This window comes from Chrysochloris asiatica, unplaced genomic scaffold (assembly GCF_000296735.1).
Source record: "Chrysochloris asiatica unplaced genomic scaffold, ChrAsi1.0 scaffold00244, whole genome shotgun sequence".
Lineage (NCBI taxonomy): Eukaryota > Metazoa > Chordata > Mammalia > Afrosoricida > Chrysochloridae > Chrysochloris > Chrysochloris asiatica.
The window spans coordinates 912,757-920,598 of record NW_006408762.1 but is presented as its reverse complement, the minus strand read 5'-3'; the positions used below and the strand labels follow the sequence as shown (position 1 = coordinate 920,598).

The 7,842-nt window shown below is 37.7% G+C and overlaps 1 pseudogene; it reads left to right on the top strand.

Annotated features, from left to right (window-relative positions):
• The first annotated feature begins 6,937 nt into the window (after positions 1-6,937).
• On the top strand, positions 6,938-7,235 carry LOC102838532 (annotated as a pseudogene).
• Positions 7,236-7,842: the final 607 nt, after the last annotated feature.

Below are 7,842 nucleotides of genomic sequence, written 5' to 3'. Positions count from 1 at the left end.
AATATAACATATTCGTAATAGTTGCATTTTGAAACTGTAAAAGTTCGAAGTGTGGAATTACTTTACAGAAAGCTTTTGGTTTTGTTCTTAATTCTTTCAAGTCATAACACCGCCTTAGGTTAATTTATGGGGATTGATGAGAGAAAGAGGGATCACCTGGGGAGCTCAATGTTGACCAAGTCTCAGGAGGCATGATATGTTTTATTATGTCCACATGGTAAGGCCCATAAATATCTTGGAAAAGAGAGGATCCAGGAGTTTCCTTGTTGGTGATTATGTATGAGAAAGTGTAGTGTGTCCCTTTTGGGGACATGGAAACTGCATTGTGACCCTTCCCAGACCTTACCCTAGGTGTCCATCCATTTTTTCCCTTTTTGGTTGTATTAAATCTGTAGTATATATACATACAAACCAAGCCAAACCTACTGCCATGATTTGATTATGACTCATAGTGATTCTATATACAGTTTCCAAGACTATAAATCTTTACTGGAAGCATCCTCATCTTTTTCCCCAAAGCAGCTTCTTGTTGTTAAGTACCATCAAGTTGGTTCCAACTCATAGTAACCCTGTATAGTGTTTATAAGGAATGTCTGGTGAGTTTGAACCATCAACCTGTGGTTAGCAGTCCAGTGCTTATCCTACAGCATGACACCAGGACTCCACCCCCAGTGGCTAGTGAGTTTGAGTTACCAACCTTTTGGTTACCAGCCCAGTGCCTAACCCACAGCACCACGAGGGATCATTAAATATACTATGTTAATGTTGTTAGGTGCTGTCAGTAGATTCCGACACACAATGACCCTATAGGGGTTTCAAGGTTGCAAATCTTGATGGGAGCAGAAAGCCTCAACTTTCTCCTGTGGATCACGTGGTGGATTTGAAGTGCTAACTTTACAGTTAACAGTCCAAGGGTAGCTCACTACACTACCACGGCTCTTTTTAAATATAGTATGTTATTGTTGTGGTTGTTGTTGTTAATTGCCATCCAGTCGGGTTCCGGGAGCTGCTGGTGTGCTTGAACTCCTGGGCTTGCAATTCAAACCGACTTTGCAGTCCAGCTCATTAACCTGCAACACCACACCAGGGCTCCAAACACAGCTTTCTATCTATCCATAAATACTGGTGAGTGTATTCAGCAAATTAAGAAAACCAGAGAAGCAGTGAGTTTCCTCTATTTGGAGGTCTGAAAGAAGGTGCCCTTCTAACTTGAGAACTCTGCTCGGATCTGAGTGTGTGGTGCTGGAAAAAAGGATGCCTCTTGGATGGCTAACAATGAAGATGGATAAATGGGAAAATAAGAACAGGAACTATTTCCACATGTTGGGAATTAAATTCATGCTAATCCTTATCACATATTTAGCAATGAAGGTGTGATTTGACCACGGTGTCTCTTGTTTAAAGCAATAAGAAATGGAGGTAGAATTCTTGGTTGCTGGAATTCCTTTGGTTTCAAATTAATTTGATAAATATTAGACTCACTTTATTATTAAGACTTCCTATAAGGAGCTCTGGTAGCGTAGTGGTTACGAATCGGGCTGTGAGCCGCAAGGTCAGCAGTTCGAAACTAGCAGCGGTTCCGCGGGAGAAAGATGAGGCGGTCTGCTCCCGTAAAGATTTACAGCCTCTGAAACCCTGTGTAGAGTCGTTATGAGTCGGAACCAACTCCACGGCACTTAACAACAACAACATATGTTCTAATATTATAAGGATATGGTTGCTGTGTGCTGTCCTGCAACCCCATATAGGGTTTCCAAGAGCAGCTGGTGGGTTTGAACTGCCGACCTTGCAGTTAGCAGTCCAGTGCTTATCATATAGAGCACAAGTCTAGTTTTATAATTTTTCTTACCCTTTTTATAAACTTAAAATGATATTCAGAATACTAAGAAGTAAAGGGGTATAATAAAAATATTACTGGATCTATATTTGTATCCTAGAAAATCCAAATACATTCTTGAATTTGTCATTTTTAAAATATAGATGAATAAACCTAATTAAGAAATCTGGCCTAACCTCCCTCATACAGTGGTTTTAAAAATCAAATAATATGGACCATATATGTCCAGAGTTACATAAACATGGTGGTGATGGTGGTTGTGTATGGTGGAGTTGTCCTGACTCATAGCGACCCTGTTTAGGATTTCTGAGGCTGTAAATCTATATGGGAGCAGAAAGCCTCATCTTCTCCCGAGGAGTGACTGGTAGGTTCAACCTGCTGACCTTGTGGTTAGCAGCCCAGTAATCCACTATCCTGTGACCCAAGCCATGGTATTTTCAATAACCTCATATGCATGAGAAAGCTGGGCAGTGAATAAGGAAGACCATAGAAGAATTGATGCTTTTGAGCTATGGTGTTGGAGGAGAGTATTGAAAGTGCTATGGGCTGCCAAAAGAACCAATAGATCCATTTTGGAAGAAGTGCAACCAGAGTACTCCTTGGAGGCCAAGATGGCCAAACTTCATCTCTCACACTTCGGACATATTGTCAGGAGGGACCTGTCACTGGAGAAGGATATCATGTTTGGTAAGGTAGAGGGTCAGAGAAAAAGAGGAAGACCCCAAGGAGATGGATTGGCCAAGTAGCAACATCGATGGACCCAAGTGTGGCCAACAGTAGTGAGGTTGGCCCAGGATTGGGCAGGGTTTCGTTCTGCTGTGCATAAGGTTGCTATGGGTTGGTACTGAATCAATGGCACAAGAACAACCAGGGATCCCAAGGGAGTATTAACTGTTATGCTCAGTTTTTCTGGCACATAATATTTATTTTAATAACTAAACTTTAAGTTTCTACTATGTTCTTATATGATGTGGAACTTTAATGCAGCCATTTTCTTTTAAGGGAAAATTGAATACATTCATGTCATACAGACAAATGATTATTAGCCACATTGGATCAGCATTTTAATAGCTTTTAATAGCTCTATATTAGCAGCATCTTACAAGCTTCAGTTTACCTTAGATCCAGGACCAAATTTAATTCTTTAGATTTTAATTTTTTTAAGAAATACTTAGGAACATATATTTTCTTTACTCCTCCAAGAACCTGCTATACTGTTAATTACAAAGATAAGCAATAGAGACAAATGAAGAATGTATACACCTTGAACTATAATATCAAATTCAATTATATACCATAATTTCTAGAAGTTATAAATCACATAAAAATACAGTATTGAAAAATATCAATATTTTTAGTCTGAACGTTTATTACCTTATCATTTTTTTACTTTAAATTTGATTATGATCATAATTTGTGCACATAAACACATATATCAATGCACGTATTATAAAACGTAAATATTAATGACTAAACTGGTATTATAAAGGTATGTCTTATTAACACATTATACTATAACTGTAGTCACTATGTAAACTCTGTGACTGTCACTTATATATAGAAACTAACTAAGCATATTTTATTCAAGGATTAAACATACACATATGTATGTATGTATACATAGTCAATTTTAATCATAGTATTTGTAAAGTCCAGTGATCCATATACATAGGTTTATAGAATATATTCCAGAAATAGTTTATATAATGCATGCATTTTTCCACCACCAATCCTTCCCCATTGAGGAATTAGTATGCACTGGTAAAAACAGAGACCATGATGGAGGATTGTTCAATAAATAGACCTGAATGAAATGGAAAGAGATCAACAAAAGTCAAGTTCCATAAGTAATCAAGACAGACACTGAACTGAGAAGGGCAACATTGATATGGAAAGAATTAAAGGCTGATTAAATCTACTTTTTAATTTAATTTTATGTGTTTTTGAAATAATCAGAATTATCAAAATAAGTAAGTTCACATGCAATGGCAAATTAGCTGGCTTTAGAATTGAGTCCACAATATAATGAGCAAAATGCTTATTCTCTAAAGAGTGCCAGTATGCTCATCAAATTCACTAATCTAGAGAGATAAGTGATAAATCATATTTCCAAGACATACGAATGGTATAACTCTATAAAAATAAGTTATCCTATGTAAATCAAGTTCAATGTCTGACAAACAGAAAATAAACTCATAAATGAAAAACCAATTTGCAGTGCAAATACTATAGTATGCTGATATTTTTAAAAAGTGAACTAACACCATTAATGTTCTTTGTCTTCTTATTTGTATTTTGGGAACTTTTAGTCCCATTTCAATGTTAAAATGAAGCTTGGTATAAATCATAAGATATCTTAATATTAAGATAACACACTTTCAAACTGTCAAATGACTTTACTTCAATATTGATATCTAGTACTAAAGTCTATCAAATCTACTAAAGAATTTTTGAAACATTATATGGTATCTGAAATCACATTATGTAAAAAGGTCCTATTAAGAATGTGACAATATTATGATGTATGAAAATTATTTCATTTAAGAAATCCTCAAAAATTAAGAGAAAATATGACTATTGACCTGAGGATTTATACGGGTGCATACATTGTGGCTGTTGTCAAGTGCTATGGAGTTGTTTCTGACTCATAGCGACCCCGTATATGGTTTCCGAGAAGTGACTGGTGGGTTTGAAACTCCAACCTTGTATTAGCAAGCAGTTCAGTGATTATCCCACAGCACCACACCAGGACTCCATGGCTATATGTGTTGTTATTGTTGTTAAGTGCTATCAAGTCAGTTCCAACTCATAGAGACTCTGTAGAGCAGGGGTTGTTGTTGTTAAGTGCTGTCAAGTTGGTTCTGATTCATAGTGAACCTGTATAGAGTTTCTGAGGAGCGGCTGGTGAGTTAGACCCACCTACCTTTCAGTTCAAATTGACCTTGAAGTCAAGGGCTTATCCTAAGCTCCACAACAGGACTCCATAGAAGTGCAGAATCTTTTTTCTGACAAAATTTATAATATCATTTACAGACCATACAAAATTATCAGCTTAAAAACTAGTTTGCTATATTTGGTCAAAAATTTAATTATCTCACTCTCTAATGTGATGTGATAAGGAGCTCTGGTAGCATAGTGGTTACGAATTGGGCTGCTAACCTCAGGGACAGCAGTTTGAAACTTCCAGCTGTTCTGTGGGAGAAAGATGAGGTTTTCTGCTCCCGTAAAGATTTACTGCCTCGGATACCCTGTATAGGGTTGTTATGAGTCAGAACTGACCTCAAGGCACATAACAACAACAACAATGTGATGTGGTGCTGCAGGTTAATGTGCTGGACTGCAAGGTCTGTTTGAGCTGCAAGGTCGGTAGTACAAGCTCACCAACTGCTCCTCAGAGTCCCTATGCACAGTTGCTATAAATTGGAACTAACTCGACAGCACTTAACAACAACAACAGCATATGTGATGACTGGGCTCCTGATGTGGCACTGTAGGATCAGCACTGGACTTTGAACCACAGGTCAGCAGATCAAACCCATCAGCTGCGCCTCAGAAACTCTATACAGGGTTGCTTTGAGCCAAACTGACTCAATAGCACTTAACAACAACAACATGATGGCTGAAAATATGGTTGCCTTGGCAGGGTCAGACCAAATGCGGGCTGGATGTACCCCACCCTTGCTATATAGGGTTTCCAGGGAGTGGTTGGTTGGTTTGAACAACCAACCTTGTGGTTAGCAGTCCAATGCTTATCATATAGTGCCACATCAGAACTCCATGGGGGCATACAGGCCCACATAATGACAGCAATGATCTGTGAATCCTCTTTTTAAAATCAGATTTCAGAGCTGTTCTCTGTTCTTTATAATGAAACTTCTTTTTTTGATCAAGTAAGTGGGAATCATAGTTTATAGTCAGCCTATATCACCAATAAAGGAGCTCTGGTAGCATAGTGGTTACTAATTAGGCTGCAAACCTCAAGGTCAGCAGTTCAAAACTACCAGCTGTTCCACCAGAGAAAGATGAGGCTTTCTGCTCACGTAAAGATTTAAAGCCTCGGAAACCCTGTACAGGGTCGTTATGAGTTGGAACCGAATTCACAGCACATAACCACCACCACTACCATGTCACCAATAAGGACACAGAATCCTGTCATAGAGAGTAAGAGCAAGATCTCAACTTCACTGTAATAGATTTTCCATAATTTATTATCCTGCCTTCCCTTGAATGTATGCTAAAGATTAAATAAAGACTTGTATAAATACTTTTATTTCATTTTGTGTTTTCAAATTTATGTTTTATGGAAGTTTATCATTTCAAAAATTTCTTTTACAAATGAAATTTATGTTGTAGGGTTTTCCCCAATAATTATACAGTCACTGACTGGTAGAAATAATATTGTTGTTGTTGTTAAGTACCATTGAGTTTGTTCCAACTCCTTTTGAAGGAGCTCTGGTAGCGTAGTGGTTATGAATCGGGCTGCGAACCTTAAGGTCAGTGGTTCGAAACTACCAGCCGCTTCGCGGGAGAAAGATGAGGCTTTCTACTCCCGTAAAGATTTACACCCTCGGAAACCATGTACAGGGTCGCTATGGGTCGGAACCGACTCGACGGCACTTAACAAAGGTTTCTGTGGAGCAACAGATGGGTTTGAACCGACAATCAGTGTTTATCCTATTGCGTCACACCAGGACCCCAGAGATAATATTGGGAAAGATAAAATCCAGTTTCAATATACTATACTGCTTCTTTGTAAAAAAGCAAGCACAGAAACAAATAATAATAAATTTCAGTCCATTTTTAACATTTGGCTACCTTTGTCTTTTGCCCTGTATATGATTATAATCATTTGTTAATCTTCTTTACACATTGTTTCTACCCATTCACCATTTTTAAACTAACAAAAAGTATGTTAATGGTGGTAATAAGTGCATGTTCTACACCCCCTTACCCTTCAACAAAAATATCCAGTCATATAGACTATAGGAGTAAGTGTCTTATTTTTCCTATACTACAAAATAGTCTGTTATAGAACCTAAGACTTGAGACTGGCTCTGCATCTCAGATCACTAAGCATCCGCACTGTGCCTCCTGGTCAAAATGTCATCTCAAATAGAATATGCCATGGAAAGCGATTATGTTCATGTTTCACAAATTTTCTGGGGATAAATGCAACTTAACAAAGGAAGACATGAGGGTATTCATGGAAAAGAAGTTCAATGGATTTTTGGAAAACAAAAAAGACCCTGTGGTGGTGGACAAAATAATGAGGGCCTGGACCAATGCTGAGATGGCAAAGCAAGTGGGCTTCCAGAGTTTTCTTTCTCTCATTGCTGGGATCACCATTGCACACAACAATTATTTTCTAGTACACATAAAGCAGAAGGGGAAAACATAGAAGCGGGCAGAATTGAGAAATCACTCTCACTCTGATAAGAGTTATCCCAAAGAGCTGCTTAAGGAATCTGCCCCACAGCTTTCCCTTGATTAAGGATTTCATGAGCAAATTGGGGCCATTTAGAACATGTACAAATAAAATCCAAATCCTATTTGATAATTAGAGAAAGAAAAGTAAATTCAATGCCAGATAAGCTTTTGATTTTTATATTGTTTGCATCCTCTTGCCCTAAATTTTTAAAAAATAACTAAATAAAAAAATAAATGAATACATGAGTAGATTGGTTCTTAGATTTATTAGACACTTTTGCATGGTTGCTGAGTTTCCTTTTAGAATGGAATAATGATAACTATGTAGAAATTCAAGTCCTGTTGTGGTGCTGTAGAATAAGCACTGGACTGAAAACCACAAGGTTGATGGTTTTAACCCACCAGCCACTCCTTGAAAACCCTTTACAGGTTGCTGCATATAAGTTCCCCCAAATACTACTGAGGAAGAATTGATTCTTCAAAGTAGAGTTGACATTAATAATGATGCAAGTGGAGTAAAACCTACAGTCTTTCATTTATTGATATGGGAGACTCAAAATGAGAAGTTATCGATGCAA